Below are 14217 nucleotides of genomic sequence, written 5' to 3' on the forward strand. Positions count from 1 at the left end.
GAATGTTTGCAGAGGGAGTGAATGTTTGCGGAGCGAGTGAATGTTTGCGGAGGGAATGAATGTTTGCAGAGAGTGTGAATGTTTGCAGAGCGAGTGAATGTTTGCGGAGCGAGTGAATGTTTGCGGAGGGAGTGAATGTTTGCACAGCGAGTGAATGTTTGCGGAGCGAGTGAATGTCTGCAGAGGGAGTCAATGTTTGCAGAGGGAGTGAATGTTTGCAGAGAGAGTGAATGTTTGCGGAGGGAATGAATGTTTGCAGAGAAAGTGAATGTTGGCAGAGCGAGTGAATGTTTGCAGAGGGAGTGAATGTTTGCGGGGGGAATGAATGTTTGCAGAGAGAGTGAATGTTGGCAGAGCGAGTGAATGTTTGCAGAGGGAGTGAATGTGTGCAGAGGGAGTGAATGTTTGCAGAGCGAGTGAATGTTTGCCGGGGGAGTGAATGTTTGCGGGGGGAGTGAATGTTTGCGAAGGGAGTGAATGTTTTCAGAGAGAGTGAATGTTTTCAGAGAGAGTGAATGTTTTCAGAGGGAGTGAATGTTTGCAGAGGGAGTGAATGTTTGCAGAGAGAGTGAATGTTTGCAGAGAGAGTGAATGGTTGCGGAGGGAATGAATGTTTGCAGAGAGAGTGAATGTTGGCAGAGCGAGTGAATGTTTGGAGAGGGAGTGAATGGTTGCGGAGGGAATGAATGTTTGCAGAGAGAGTGAATGTTGGCAGAGCGAGTGAATGTTTGGAGAGGGAGTGAATGTTTGCGGGGGGAGTGAATGTTTGCACAGCGAGTGAATGGTTGCGGAGGGAGTGAATGTTTGCAGAGGGAGTGAATGTTTGCAGAGCGAGTGAATGTTTGCGGAGCGAGTGAATGTTTGCAGAGCGAGTGAATGTTTGCGGAGCGAGTGAATGTTTGCGGAGGGAATGAATGTTTGCAGAGAGTGTGAATGTTTGCAGAGCGAGTGAATGTTTGCGGAGCGAGTGAATGTTTGCGGAGGGAGTGAATGTTTGCGGAGGGAGTGAATGTTTGCGGAGGGAGTGAATGTTTGCGGAGGGAGTGAATGTTTGCAGAGCGAGTGAATGTTTGCAGAGGGAGTGAATGTTTGCAGAGGGAGTGAATGTTTGCAGAGTGAGTGAATGTTTGCCGGGGGAGTGAATGTTTGCGGGGGGAGTGAATGTTTGCGAAGGGAGTGAATGTTTTCAGAGAGAGTGAATGTTTTCAGAGAGAGTGAATGTTTTCAGAGGGAGTGAATGTTTGCAGAGGGAGTGAATGTTTGCAGAGAGAGTGAATGTTTGCGGAGGGAATGAATGTTTGCAGAGAGAGTGAATGTTAGCAGAGCGAGTGAATGTTTGCAGAGGGAGTGAATGTTTGCGGAGGGAATGAATGTTTGCAGAGAGAGTGAATGTTGGCAGAGCGAGTGAATGTTTGCAGAGGGAGTGAATGTTTGCGGGGGTAGTGAATGTTTGCACAGTGAGTGAATGTTTGCGGAGGGAGTGAATGTTTGCAGAGGGAGTGAATGTTTGCAGAGCGAGTGAATGTTTGCGGAGCGAGTGAATGTTTGCAGAGCGAGTGAATGTTTGCGGAGCGAGTGAATGTTTGCGGAGGGAATGAATGTTTGCAGAGAGTGTGAATGTTTGCAGAGCGAGTGAATGTTTGCCGAGCGAGTGAATGTTTGCGGAGGGAGTGAATGTTTGCACAGCGAGTGAATGTTTGCGGAGCGAGTGAATGTTTGCAGAGGGAGTGAATGTTTGCAGAGGGAGTGAATGTTTGCAGAGAGAGTGAATGTTTGCGGAGGGAATGAATGTTTGCAGAGAAAGTGAATGTTGGCAGAGCGAGTGAATGTTTGCAGAGGGAGTGAATGTTTGCGGAGGGAATGAATGTTTGCAGAGAGAGTGAATGTTGGCAGAGCGAGTGAATGTTTGCAGAGGGAGTGAATGTTTGCAGAGGGAGTGAATGTTTGCCGGGGGAGTGAATGTTTGCGGGGGGAGTGAATGTTTGCGAAGGGAGTGAATGTTTTCAGAGAGAGTGAATGTTTTCAGAGGGAGTGAATGTTTGCAGAGGGAGTGAATGTTTGCAGAGAGAGTGAATGTTTGCGGAGGGAATGAATGTTTGCAGAGAGTGTGAATGTTGGCAGAGCGAGTGAATGTTTGCAGAGGGAGTGAATGTTTGCGGACGGAATGAATGTTTGCAGAGAGAGTGAATGTTGGCAGAGCGAGTGAATGTTTGCAGAGGGAGTGAATGTTTGCGGGGGGAGTGAATGTTTGCACAGCGAGTGAATGTTTGCGGAGGGAGTGAATGTTTGCAGAGGGAGTGAATGTTTGCAGAGCGAGTGAATGTTTGCGAAGCGAGTGAATGTTTGCAGAGCGAGTGAATGTTTGCGGAGCGAGTGAATGTTTGCGGAGGGAATGAATGTTTGCAGAGAGTGTGAATGTTTGCAGAGCGAGTGAATGTTTGCGGAGCGAGTGAATGTCTGCGGAGGGAGTGAATGTTTGCAGAGGGAGTGAATGTTTGCGGAGGGAGTGAATGTTTGCGGAGGGAGTGAATGTTTGCAGAGCGAGTGAATGTTTGCAGAGGGAGTGAATGTTTGCAGAGGGAGTGAATGTTTGCAGAGCGAGTGAATGTTTGCCGGGGGAGTGAATGTTTGCGGGGGGAGTGAATGTTTGCGAAGGGAGTGAATGTTTTCAGAGAGAGTGAATGTTTTCAGAGAGAGTGAATGTTTTCAGAGGGAGTCAATGTTTGCAGAGGGAGTGAATGTTTGCAGAGTGAGTGAATGTTTGCGGAGGGAATGAATGTTTGCAGAGAGAGTGAATGTTGGCAGAGCGAGTGAACGTTTGCAGAGGGAGTGAATGTTTGCGGAGGGAATGAATGTTTGCAGAGAGAGTGAATGTTGGCAGAGCGAGTGAATGTTTGCAGAGGGAGTGAATGTTTGCGGGGGGAGTGAATGTTTGCACAGCGAGTGAATGTTTGCGGAGGGAGTGAATGTTTGCAGAGGGAGTGAATGTTTGCAGAGCGAGTGAATGTTTGCGGACCGAGTGAATGTTTGCAGAGCGAGTGAATGTTTGCGGAGCGAGTGAATGTTTGCGGAGGGAATGAATGTTTGCAGAGAGTGTGAATGTTTGCAGAGCGAGTGAATGTTTGCGGAGCGAGTGAATGTTTGCGGTGGGAGTGAATGTTTGCACAGCGAGTGAATGTTTGCGGAGCGAGTGAATGTTTGCAGAGCGAGTGAATGTTTGCAGAGGGAGTGAATGTTTGCAGAGGGAGTGAATGTTTGCAGAGACAGTGAATGTTTGCGGAGGGAATGAATGTTTGCAGAGAAAGTGAATGTCTGCAGAGGGAGTGAATGTTTGCGGAGGGAATGAATGTTTGCAGAGAGAGTGAATGTTGGCAGAGCGAGTGAATGTTTGCAGAGGGAGTGAATGTTTGCAGAGGGAGTGAATGTTTGCAGAGAGAGTGAATGTTTGCGGAGGGAATGAATGTTTGCAGAGCAAGTGAATGTTGGCAGAGCGAGTGAATGTTTGCAGAGGGAGTGAATGTTTGCGGGGGGAATGAATGTTTGCAGAGAGAGTGAATGTTGGCAGAGCGAGTGAATGTTTGCAGAGGGAGTGAATGTTTGCAGAGGGAGTGAATGTTTGCAGAGCGAGTGAATGTTTGCAGAGCGAGTGAATGTTTGCAGAGCGAGTGAATGTTTGCCGGGGGAGTGAATGTTTGCGGGGGGAGTGAATGTTTGCGAAGGGAGTGAATGTTTTCAGAGAGAGTGAATGTTTTCAGAGAGAGTGAATGTTTTCAGAGGGAGTGAATGTTTGCAGAGGGAGTGAATGTTTGCAGAGAGAGTGAATGTTTGCGGAGGGAATGAATGTTTGCAGAGAGAGTGAATGTTGGCAGAGCGAGTGAATGTTTGCAGAGGGAGTGAATGTTTGCGGAGGGAACGAATGTTTGCAGAGAGAGTGAATGTTGGCAGAGCGAGTGAATGTTTGCAGAGGGAGTGAATGTTTGCGGGGGGAGTGAATGTTTGCACAGCGAGTGAATGTTTGCGGAGGGAGTGAATGTTTGCAGAGGGAGTGAATGTTTGCAGAGCGAGTGAATGCTTGCGGAGCGAGTGAATGTTTGCAGAGCGAGTGAATGTTTGCGGAGCGAGTTAATGTTTGCGGAGGGAATGAATGTTTGCAGAGAGTGTGAATGTTTGCAGAGCGAGTGAATGTTTGCGGAGCGAGTGAATGTATGCGGAGGGAGTGAATGTTTGCAGAGAGAGTGAATGTTGGCAGAGCGAGTGAATGTTTGCGGAGCGAGTGAATGTATGCGGAGGGAGTGAATGTTTGCAGAGAGAGTGAATGTTGGCAGAGCGAGTGAATGTTTGCGGAGGGAGTGAATGTTTGCAGAGGGAGTGAATGTTTGCAGAGCGAGTGAATGTTTGCGGAGCGAGTGAATGTTTGCAGAGCGAGTGAATGTTTGCGGAGCGAGTTAATGTTTGCGGAGGGAATGAATGTTTGCAGAGAGTGTGAATGTTTGCAGAGCGAGTGAATGTTTGCGGAGGGAATGAATGTTTGCAGAGAGTGTGAATGTTTGCAGAGCGAGTGAATGTTTGCGGAGCGAGTGAATGTTTGCGGAGGGAGTGAATGTTTGCACAGCGAGTGAATGTTTGCGGAGCGAGTGAATGTTTGCAGAGCGAGTGAATGTTTGCAGAGGGAGTGAATGTTTGCAGAGGGAGTGAATGTTTGCAGAGAGAGTGAATGTTTGCGGAGGGAATGAATGTTTGCAGAGAAAGTGAATGTTGGCAGAGCGAGTGAATGTTTGCAGAGGGAGTGAATGTTTGCGGAGGGAATGAATGTTTGCAGAGAGAGTGAATGTTGGCAGAGCGAGTGAATGTTTGCAGAGGGAGTGAATGTTTGCAGAGGGAGTGAATGTTTGCAGAGCGAGTGAATGTTTGCCAGGGGAGTGAATGTTTGCGGGGGGAGTGAATGTTTGCGAAGGGAGTGAATGTTTTCAGAGAGAGTGAATGTTTTCAGAGAGAGTGAATGTTTTCAGAGGGAGTGAATGTTTGCAGAGGCAGTGAATGTTTGCAGAGAGAGTGAATGTTTGCGGAGGGAATGAATGTTTGCAGAGAGTGTGAATGTTGGCAGAGCGAGTGAATGTTTGCAGAGGGAGTGAATGTTTGCGGAGGGAATGAATGTTTGCAGAGAGAGTGAATGTTGGCAGAGCGAGTGAATGTTTGCAGAGGGAGTGAATGTTTGCGGGGGGAGTGAATGTTTGCACAGCGAGTGAATGTTTGCAGAGGGAGTGAATGTTTGCAGAGGGAGTGAATGTTTGCAGAGCGAGTGAATGTTTGCGGAGCGAGTGAATGTTTGCAGAGCGAGTGAATGTTTGCGGAGCGAGTGAATGTTTGCGGAGGGAATGAATGTTTGCAGAGAGTGTGAATGTTTGCAGAGCGAGTGAATGTTTGCGGAGCGAGTGAATGTATGCGGAGGGAGTGAATGTTTGCAGAGGGAGTGAATGTTTGCGGAGGGAGTGAATGTTTGCGGAGGGAGTGAATGTTTGCAGAGCGAGTGAATGTTTGCAGAGGGAGTGAATGTTTGCAGAGGGAGTGAATGTTTGCAGAGCGAGTGAATGTTTGCCGGGGGAGTGAATGTTTGCGGGGGGAGTGAATGTTTGCGAAGGGAGTGAATGTTTTCAGAGAGAGTGAATGTTTTCAGAGAGAGTGAATGTTTTCAGAGAGAGTGAATGTTTTCAGAGGGAGTGAATGTTTGCAGAGGGAGTGAATGTTTGCAGAGAGAGTGAATGTTTGCGGAGGGAATGAATGTTTGCAGAGAGAGTGAATGTTGGCAGAGCGAGTGAATGTTTGCAGAGGGAGTGAATGTTTGCGGAGGGAATGAATGTTTGCAGAGCGAGTGAATGTTTGCAGAGGGAATGAATGTTTGCAGAGAGTGTGAATGTTTGCAGAGCGAGTGAATGTTTGCGGAGCGAGTGAATGTCTGCGGAGGGAGTGAATGTTTGCAGAGGGAGTGAATGTTTGCGGAGGGAGTGAATGTTTGCGGAGGGAGTGAATGTTTGCAGAGCGAGTGAATGTTTGCAGAGGGAGTGAATGTTTGCAGAGGGAGTGAATGTTTGCAGAGCGAGTGAATGTTTGCCGGGGGAGTGAATGTTTGCGGGGGGAGTGAATGTTTGCGAAGGGAGTGAATGTTTTCAGAGAGAGTGAATGTTTTCAGAGAGAGTGAATGTTTTCAGAGGGAGTCAATGTTTGCAGAGGGAGTGAATGTTTGCAGAGTGAGTGAATGTTTGCGGAGGGAATGAATGTTTGCAGAGAGAGTGAATGTTGGCAGAGCGAGTGAACGTTTGCAGAGGGAGTGAATGTTTGCGGAGGGAATGAATGTTTGCAGAGAGAGTGAATGTTGGCAGAGCGAGTGAATGTTTGCAGAGGGAGTGAATGTTTGCGGGGGGAGTGAATGTTTGCACAGCGAGTGAATGTTTGCGGAGGGAGTGAATGTTTGCAGAGGGAGTGAATGTTTGCAGAGCGAGTGAATGTTTGCGGACCGAGTGAATGTTTGCAGAGCGAGTGAATGTTTGCGGAGCGAGTGAATGTTTGCGGAGGGAATGAATGTTTGCAGAGAGTGTGAATGTTTGCAGAGCGAGTGAATGTTTGCGGAGCGAGTGAATGTTTGCGGTGGGAGTGAATGTTTGCACAGCGAGTGAATGTTTGCGGAGCGAGTGAATGTTTGCAGAGCGAGTGAATGTTTGCAGAGGGAGTGAATGTTTGCAGAGGGAGTGAATGTTTGCAGAGACAGTGAATGTTTGCGGAGGGAATGAATGTTTGCAGAGAAAGTGAATGTCTGCAGAGGGAGTGAATGTTTGCGGAGGGAATGAATGTTTGCAGAGAGAGTGAATGTTGGCAGAGCGAGTGAATGTTTGCAGAGGGAGTGAATGTTTGCAGAGGGAGTGAATGTTTGCAGAGAGAGTGAATGTTTGCGGAGGGAATGAATGTTTGCAGAGCAAGTGAATGTTGGCAGAGCGAGTGAATGTTTGCAGAGGGAGTGAATGTTTGCGGGGGGAATGAATGTTTGCAGAGAGAGTGAATGTTGGCAGAGCGAGTGAATGTTTGCAGAGGGAGTGAATGTTTGCAGAGGGAGTGAATGTTTGCAGAGCGAGTGAATGTTTGCAGAGCGAGTGAATGTTTGCAGAGCGAGTGAATGTTTGCCGGGGGAGTGAATGTTTGCGGGGGGAGTGAATGTTTGCGAAGGGAGTGAATGTTTTCAGAGAGAGTGAATGTTTTCAGAGAGAGTGAATGTTATCAGAGGGAGTGAATGTTTGCAGAGGGAGTGAATGTTTGCAGAGAGAGTGAATGTTTGCGGAGGGAATGAATGTTTGCAGAGAGAGTGAATGTTGGCATAGCGAGTGAATGTTTGCAGAGGGAGTGAATGTTTGCGGAGGGAATGAATGTTTGCAGAGAGAGTGAATGTTGGCAGAGCGAGTGAATGTTTGCAGAGGGAGTGAATGTTTGCGGGGGGAGTGAATGTTTGCACAGCGAGTGAATGTTTGCGGAGGGAGTGAATGTTTGCAGAGGGAGTGAATGTTTGCAGAGCGAGTGAATGCTTGCGGAGCGAGTGAATGTTTGCAGAGCGAGTGAATGTTTGCGGAGCGAGTTAATGTTTGCGGAGGGAATGAATGTTTGCAGAGAGTGTGAATGTTTGCAGAGCGAGTGAATGTTTGCGGAGCGAGTGAATGTATGCGGAGGGAGTGAATGTTTGCAGAGAGAGTGAATGTTGGCAGAGCGAGTGAATGTTTGCGGAGCGAGTGAATGTATGCGGAGGGAGTGAATGTTTGCAGAGAGAGTGAATGTTGGCAGAGCGAGTGAATGTTTGCAGAGGGAGTGAATGTTTGCGGGGGGAGTAAATGTTTGCACAGCGAGTGAATGTTTGCGGAGGGAGTGAATGTTTGCAGAGGGAGTGAATGTTTGCAGAGCGAGTGAATGTTTGCGGAGCGAGTGAATGTTTGCAGAGCGAGTGAATGTTTGCGGAGCGAGTTAATGTTTGCGGAGGGAATGAATGTTTGCAGAGAGTGTGAATGTTTGCAGAGCGAGTGAATGTTTGCGGAGGGAATGAATGTTTGCAGAGAGTGTGAATGTTTGCAGAGCGAGTGAATGTTTGCGGAGCGAGTGAATGTTTGCGGAGGGAGTGAATGTTTGCACAGCGAGTGAATGTTTGCGGAGCGAGTGAATGTTTGCAGAGCGAGTGAATGTTTGCAGAGGGAGTGAATGTTTGCAGAGGGAGTGAATGTTTGCAGAGAGAGTGAATGTTTGCGGAGGGAATGAATGTTTGCAGAGAAAGTGAATGTTGGCAGAGCGAGTGAATGTTTGCAGAGGGAGTGAATGTTTGCGGAGGGAATGAATGTTTGCAGAGAGAGTGAATGTTGGCAGAGCGAGTGAATGTTTGCAGAGGGAGTGAATGTTTGCAGAGGGAGTGAATGTTTGCAGAGCGAGTGAATGTTTGCCGGGGGAGTGAATGTTTGCGGGGGGAGTGAATGTTTGCGAAGGGAGTGAATGTTTTCAGAGAGAGTGAATGTTTTCAGAGAGAGTGAATGTTTTCAGAGGGAGTGAATGTTTGCAGAGGGAGTGAATGTTTGCAGAGAGAGTGAATGTTTGCGGAGGGAATGAATGTTTGCAGAGAGTGTGAATGTTGGCAGAGCGAGTGAATGTTTGCAGAGGGAGTGAATGTTTGCGGAGGGAATGAATGTTTGCAGAGAGAGTGAATGTTGGCAGAGCGAGTGAATGTTTGCAGAGGGAGTGAATGTTTGCGGGGGGAGTGAATGTTTGCACAGCGAGTGAATGTTTGCGGAGGGAGTGAATGTTTGCAGAGGGAGTGAATGTTTGCAGAGCGAGTGAATGTTTGCGGAGCGAGTGAATGTTTGCAGAGCGAGTGAATGTTTGCGGAGCGAGTGAATGTTTGCGGAGGGAATGAATGTTTGCAGAGAGTGTGAATGTTTGCAGAGCGAGTGAATGTTTGCGGAGCGAGTGAATGTATGCGGAGGGAGTGAATGTTTGCAGAGGGAGTGAATGTTTGCGGAGGGAGTGAATGTTTGCGGAGGGAGTGAATGTTTGCAGAGCGAGTGAATGTTTGCAGAGGGAGTGAATGTTTGCAGAGGGAGTGAATGTTTGCAGAGCGAGTGAATGTTTGCCGGGGGAGTGAATGTTTGCGGGGGGAGTGAATGTTTGCGAAGGGAGTGAATGTTTTCAGAGAGAGTGAATGTTTTCAGAGAGAGTGAATGTTTTCAGAGAGAGTGAATGTTTTCAGAGGGAGTGAATGTTTGCAGAGGGAGTGAATGTTTGCAGAGAGAGTGAATGTTTGCGGAGGGAATGAATGTTTGCAGAGAGAGTGAATGTTGGCAGAGCGAGTGAATGTTTGCAGAGGGAGTGAATGTTTGCGGAGGGAATGAATGTTTGCAGAGAGAGTGAATGTTGGCAGAGCGAGTGAATGTTTGCAGAGGGAGTGAATGTTTGCGGGGGGAGTGAATGTTTGCACAGCGAGTGAATGTTTGCGGAGGGAGTGAATGTTTGAAGAGGGAGTGAATGTTTGCAGAGCGAGTGAATGTTTGCGGAGCGAGTGAATGTTTGCAGAGCGAGTGAATGTTTGCGGAGCGAGTGAATGTTTGCGGAGGGAATGAATGTTTGCAGAGAGTGTGAATGTTTGCAGAGCGAGTGAATGTTTGCGGAGCGAGTGAATGTTTGCGGAGGGAGTGAATGTTTGCACAGCGAGTGAATGTTTGCAGAGCGAGTGAATGTTTGCAGAGGGAGTGAATATTTGCAGAGGGAGTGAATGTTTGCAGAGAGAGTGAATGTTTGCGGAGGGAATGAATGTTTGCAGAGAAAGTGAATGTTTGCAGAGGGAGTGAATGTTTGCGGAGGGAATGAATGTTTGCAGAGAGAGTGAATGTTGGCAGAGCGAGTGAATGTTTGCAGAGGGAGTGAATGTTTGCAGAGGGAGTGAATGTTTGCAGAGCGAGTGAATGTTTGCCGGGGGAGTGAATGTTTGCGGGGGGAGTGAATGTTTGCGAAGGGAGTGAATGTTTTCAGAGAGAGTGAATGTTTTCAGAGAGAGTGAATGTTTTCAGAGGGAGTGAATGTTTGCAGAGGGAGTGAATGTTTGCAGAGAGAGTGAATGTTTGCGGAGGGAATGAATGTTTGCAGAGAGAGTGAATGTTGGCAGAGCGAGTGAATGTTTGCAGAGGGAGTGAATGTTTGCGGAGGGAATGAATGTTTGCAGAGAGAGTGAATGTTGGCAGAGCGAGTGAATGTTTGCAGAGGGAGTGAATGTTTGCGGAGGGAATGAATGTTTGCAGAGCGAGTGAATGTTTGCAGAGGGAATGAATGTTTGCAGAGAGTGTGAATGTTTGCAGAGCGAGTGAATGTTTGCGGAGCGAGTGAATGTCTGCGGAGGGAGTGAATGTTTGCAGAGGGAGTGAATGTTTGCGGAGGGAGTGAATGTTTGCGGAGGGAGTGAATGTTTGCAGAGCGAGTGAATGTTTGCAGAGGGAGTGAATGTTTGCAGAGGGAGTGAATGTTTGCAGAGCGAGTGAATGTTTGCCGGGGGAGTGAATGTTTGCGGGGGGAGTGAATGTTTGCGAAGGGAGTGAATGTTTTCAGAGAGAGTGAATGTTTTCAGAGAGAGTGAATGTTTTCAGAGGGAGTCAATGTTTGCAGAGGGAGTGAATGTTTGCAGAGTGAGTGAATGTTTGCGGAGGGAATGAATGTTTGCAGAGAGAGTGAATGTTGGCAGAGCGAGTGAACGTTTGCAGAGGGAGTGAATGTTTGCGGAGGGAATGAATGTTTGCAGAGAGAGTGAATGTTGGCAGAGCGAGTGAATGTTTGCAGAGGGAGTGAATGTTTGCGGGGGGAGTGAATGTTTGCACAGCGAGTGAATGTTTGCGGAGGGAGTGAATGTTTGCAGAGGGAGTGAATGTTTGCAGAGCGAGTGAATGTTTGCGGACCGAGTGAATGTTTGCAGAGCGAGTGAATGTTTGCGGAGCGAGTGAATGTTTGCGGAGGGAATGAATGTTTGCAGAGAGTGTGAATGTTTGCAGAGCGAGTGAATGTTTGCGGAGCGAGTGAATGTTTGCGGTGGGAGTGAATGTTTGCACAGCGAGTGAATGTTTGCGGAGCGAGTGAATGTTTGCAGAGCGAGTGAATGTTTGCAGAGGGAGTGAATGTTTGCAGAGGGAGTGAATGTTTGCAGAGACAGTGAATGTTTGCGGAGGGAATGAATGTTTGCAGAGAAAGTGAATGTCTGCAGAGGGAGTGAATGTTTGCGGAGGGAATGAATGTTTGCAGAGAGAGTGAATGTTGGCAGAGCGAGTGAATGTTTGCAGAGGGAGTGAATGTTTGCAGAGGGAGTGAATGTTTGCAGAGAGAGTGAATGTTTGCGGAGGGAATGAATGTTTGCAGAGCAAGTGAATGTTGGCAGAGTGAGTGAATGTTTGCAGAGGGAGTGAATGTTTGCGGGGGGAATGAATGTTTGCAGAGAGAGTGAATGTTGGCAGAGCGAGTGAATGTTTGCAGAGGGAGTGAATGTTTGCAGAGGGAGTGAATGTTTGCAGAGCGAGTGAATGTTTGCAGAGCGAGTGAATGTTTGCAGAGCGAGTGAATGTTTGCCGGGGGAGTGAATGTTTGCGGGGGGAGTGAACGTTTGCGAAGGGAGTGAATGTTTTCAGAGAGAGTGAATGTTTTCAGAGAGAGTGAATGTTTTCAGAGGGAGTGAATGTTTGCAGAGGGAGTGAATGTTTGCAGAGAGAGTGAATGATTTGCGGAGGGAATGAATGTTTGCAGAGAGAGTGAATGTTGGCAGAGCGAGTGAATGTTTGCAGAGGGAGTGAATGTTTGCGGAGGGAATGAATGTTTGCAGAGAGAGTGAATGTTGGCAGAGCGAGTGAATGTTTGCAGAGGGAGTGAATGTTTGCGGGGGGAGTGAATGTTTGCACAGCGAGTGAATGTTTGCGGAGGGAGTGAATGTTTGCAGAGGGAGTGAATGTTTGCAGAGCGAGTGAATGCTTGCGGAGCGAGTGAATGTTTGCAGAGCGAGTGAATGTTTGCGGAGCGAGTTAATGTTTGCGGAGGGAATGAATGTTTGCAGAGAGTGTGAATGTTTGCAGAGCGAGTGAATGTTTGCGGAGCGAGTGAATGTATGCGGAGGGAGTGAATGTTTGCAGAGAGAGTGAATGTTGGCAGAGCGAGTGAATGTTTGCGGAGCGAGTGAATGTATGCGGAGGGAGTGAATGTTTGCAGAGAGAGTGAATGTTGGCAGAGCGAGTGAATGTTTGCAGAGGGAGTGAATGTTTGCGGGGGGAGTAAATGTTTGCACAGCGAGTGAATGTTTGCGGAGGGAGTGAATGTTTGCAGAGGGAGTGAATGTTTGCAGAGCGAGTGAATGTTTGCGGAGCGAGTGAATGTTTGCAGAGCGAGTGAATGTTTGCGGAGCGAGTTAATGTTTGCGGAGGGAATGAATGTTTGCAGAGAGTGTGAATGTTTGCAGAGCGAGTGAATGTTTGCGGAGGGAATGAATGTTTGCAGAGAGTGTGAATGTTTGCAGAGCGAGTGAATGTTTGCGGAGCGAGTGAATGTTTGCGGAGGGAGTGAATGTTTGCACAGCGAGTGAATGTTTGCGGAGCGAGTGAATGTTTGCAGAGCGAGTGAATGTTTGCAGAGGGAGTGAATGTTTGCAGAGGGAGTGAATGTTTGCAGAGAGAGTGAATGTTTGCGGAGGGAATGAATGTTTGCAGAGAAAGTGAATGTTGGCAGAGCGAGTGAATGTTTGCAGAGGGAGTGAATGTTTGCGGAGGGAATGAATGTTTGCAGAGAGAGTGAATGTTGGCAGAGCGAGTGAATGTTTGCAGAGGGAGTGAATGTTTGCAGAGGGAGTGAATGTTTGCAGAGCGAGTGAATGTTTGCCGGGGGAGTGAATGTTTGCGGGGGGAGTGAATGTTTGCGAAGGGAGTGAATGTTTTCAGAGAGAGTGAATGTTTTCAGAGAGAGTGAATGTTTTCAGAGGGAGTGAATGTTTGCAGAGGGAGTGAATGTTTGCAGAGAGAGTGAATGTTTGCGGAGGGAATGAATGTTTGCAGAGAGTGTGAATGTTGGCAGAGCGAGTGAATGTTTGCAGAGGGAGTGAATGTTTGCGGAGGGAATGAATGTTTGCAGAGAGAGTGAATGTTGGCAGAGCGAGTGAATGTTTGCAGAGGGAGTGAATGTTTGCGGGGGGAGTGAATGTTTGCACAGCGAGTGAATGTTTGCGGAGGGAGTGAATGTTTGCAGAGGGAGTGAATGTTTTCAGAGAGAGTGAATGTTTTCAGAGGGAGTGAATGTTTGCAGAGGGAGTGAATGTTTGCAGAGAGAGTGAATGTTTGCGGAGGGAATGAATGTTTGCAGAGGGAGTGAATGTTTGCGGAGGGAATGAATGTTTGCAGAGAGAGTGAATGTTTGCGGAGGGAATGAATGTTTGCAGAGAGTGTGAATGTTTGCAGAGCGAGTGAATGTTTGCGGAGCGAGTGAATGTATGCGGAGGGAGTGAATGTTTGCAGAGGGAGTGAATGTTTGCGGAGGGAGTGAATGTTTGCGGAGGGAGTGAATGTTTGCGGAGGGAGTGAATGTTTGCAGAGCGAGTGAATGTTTGCAGAGGGAGTGAATGTTTGCAGAGGGAGTGAATGTTTGCAGAGCGAGTGAATGTTTGCCGGGGGAGTGAATGTTTGCGGGGGGAGTGAATGTTTGCGAAGGGAGTGAATGTTTTCAGAGAGAGTGAATGTTTTCAGAGAGAGTGAATGTTTTCAGAGAGAGTGAATGTTTTCAGAGGGAGTGAATGTTTGCAGAGGGAGTGAATGTTTGCAGAGAGAGTGAATGTTTGCGGAGGGAATGAATGTTTGCAGAGAGAGTGAATGTTGGCAGAGCGAGTGAATGTTTGCAGAGGGAGTGAATGTTTGCGGAGGGAATGAATGTTTGCAGAGAGAGTGAATGTTGGCAGAGCGAGTGAATGTTTGCAGAGGGAGTGAATGTTTGCGGGGGGAGTGAATGTTTGCACAGCGAGTGAATGTTTGCGGAGGGAGTGAATGTTTGAAGAGGGAGTGAATGTTTGCAGAGCGAGTGAATGTTTGCGGAGCGAGTGAATGTTTGCAGAGCGAGTGAATGTTTGCGGAGCGAGTGAATGTTTGCGGAGGGAATGAATGTTTGCAGAGAGTGTGAATGTTTGCAGAGCGAGTGAAT

Source organism: Mustelus asterias, chromosome 17, assembly GCF_964213995.1.
Source record: "Mustelus asterias chromosome 17, sMusAst1.hap1.1, whole genome shotgun sequence".
Classification (NCBI taxonomy): domain Eukaryota; kingdom Metazoa; phylum Chordata; class Chondrichthyes; order Carcharhiniformes; family Triakidae; genus Mustelus; species Mustelus asterias.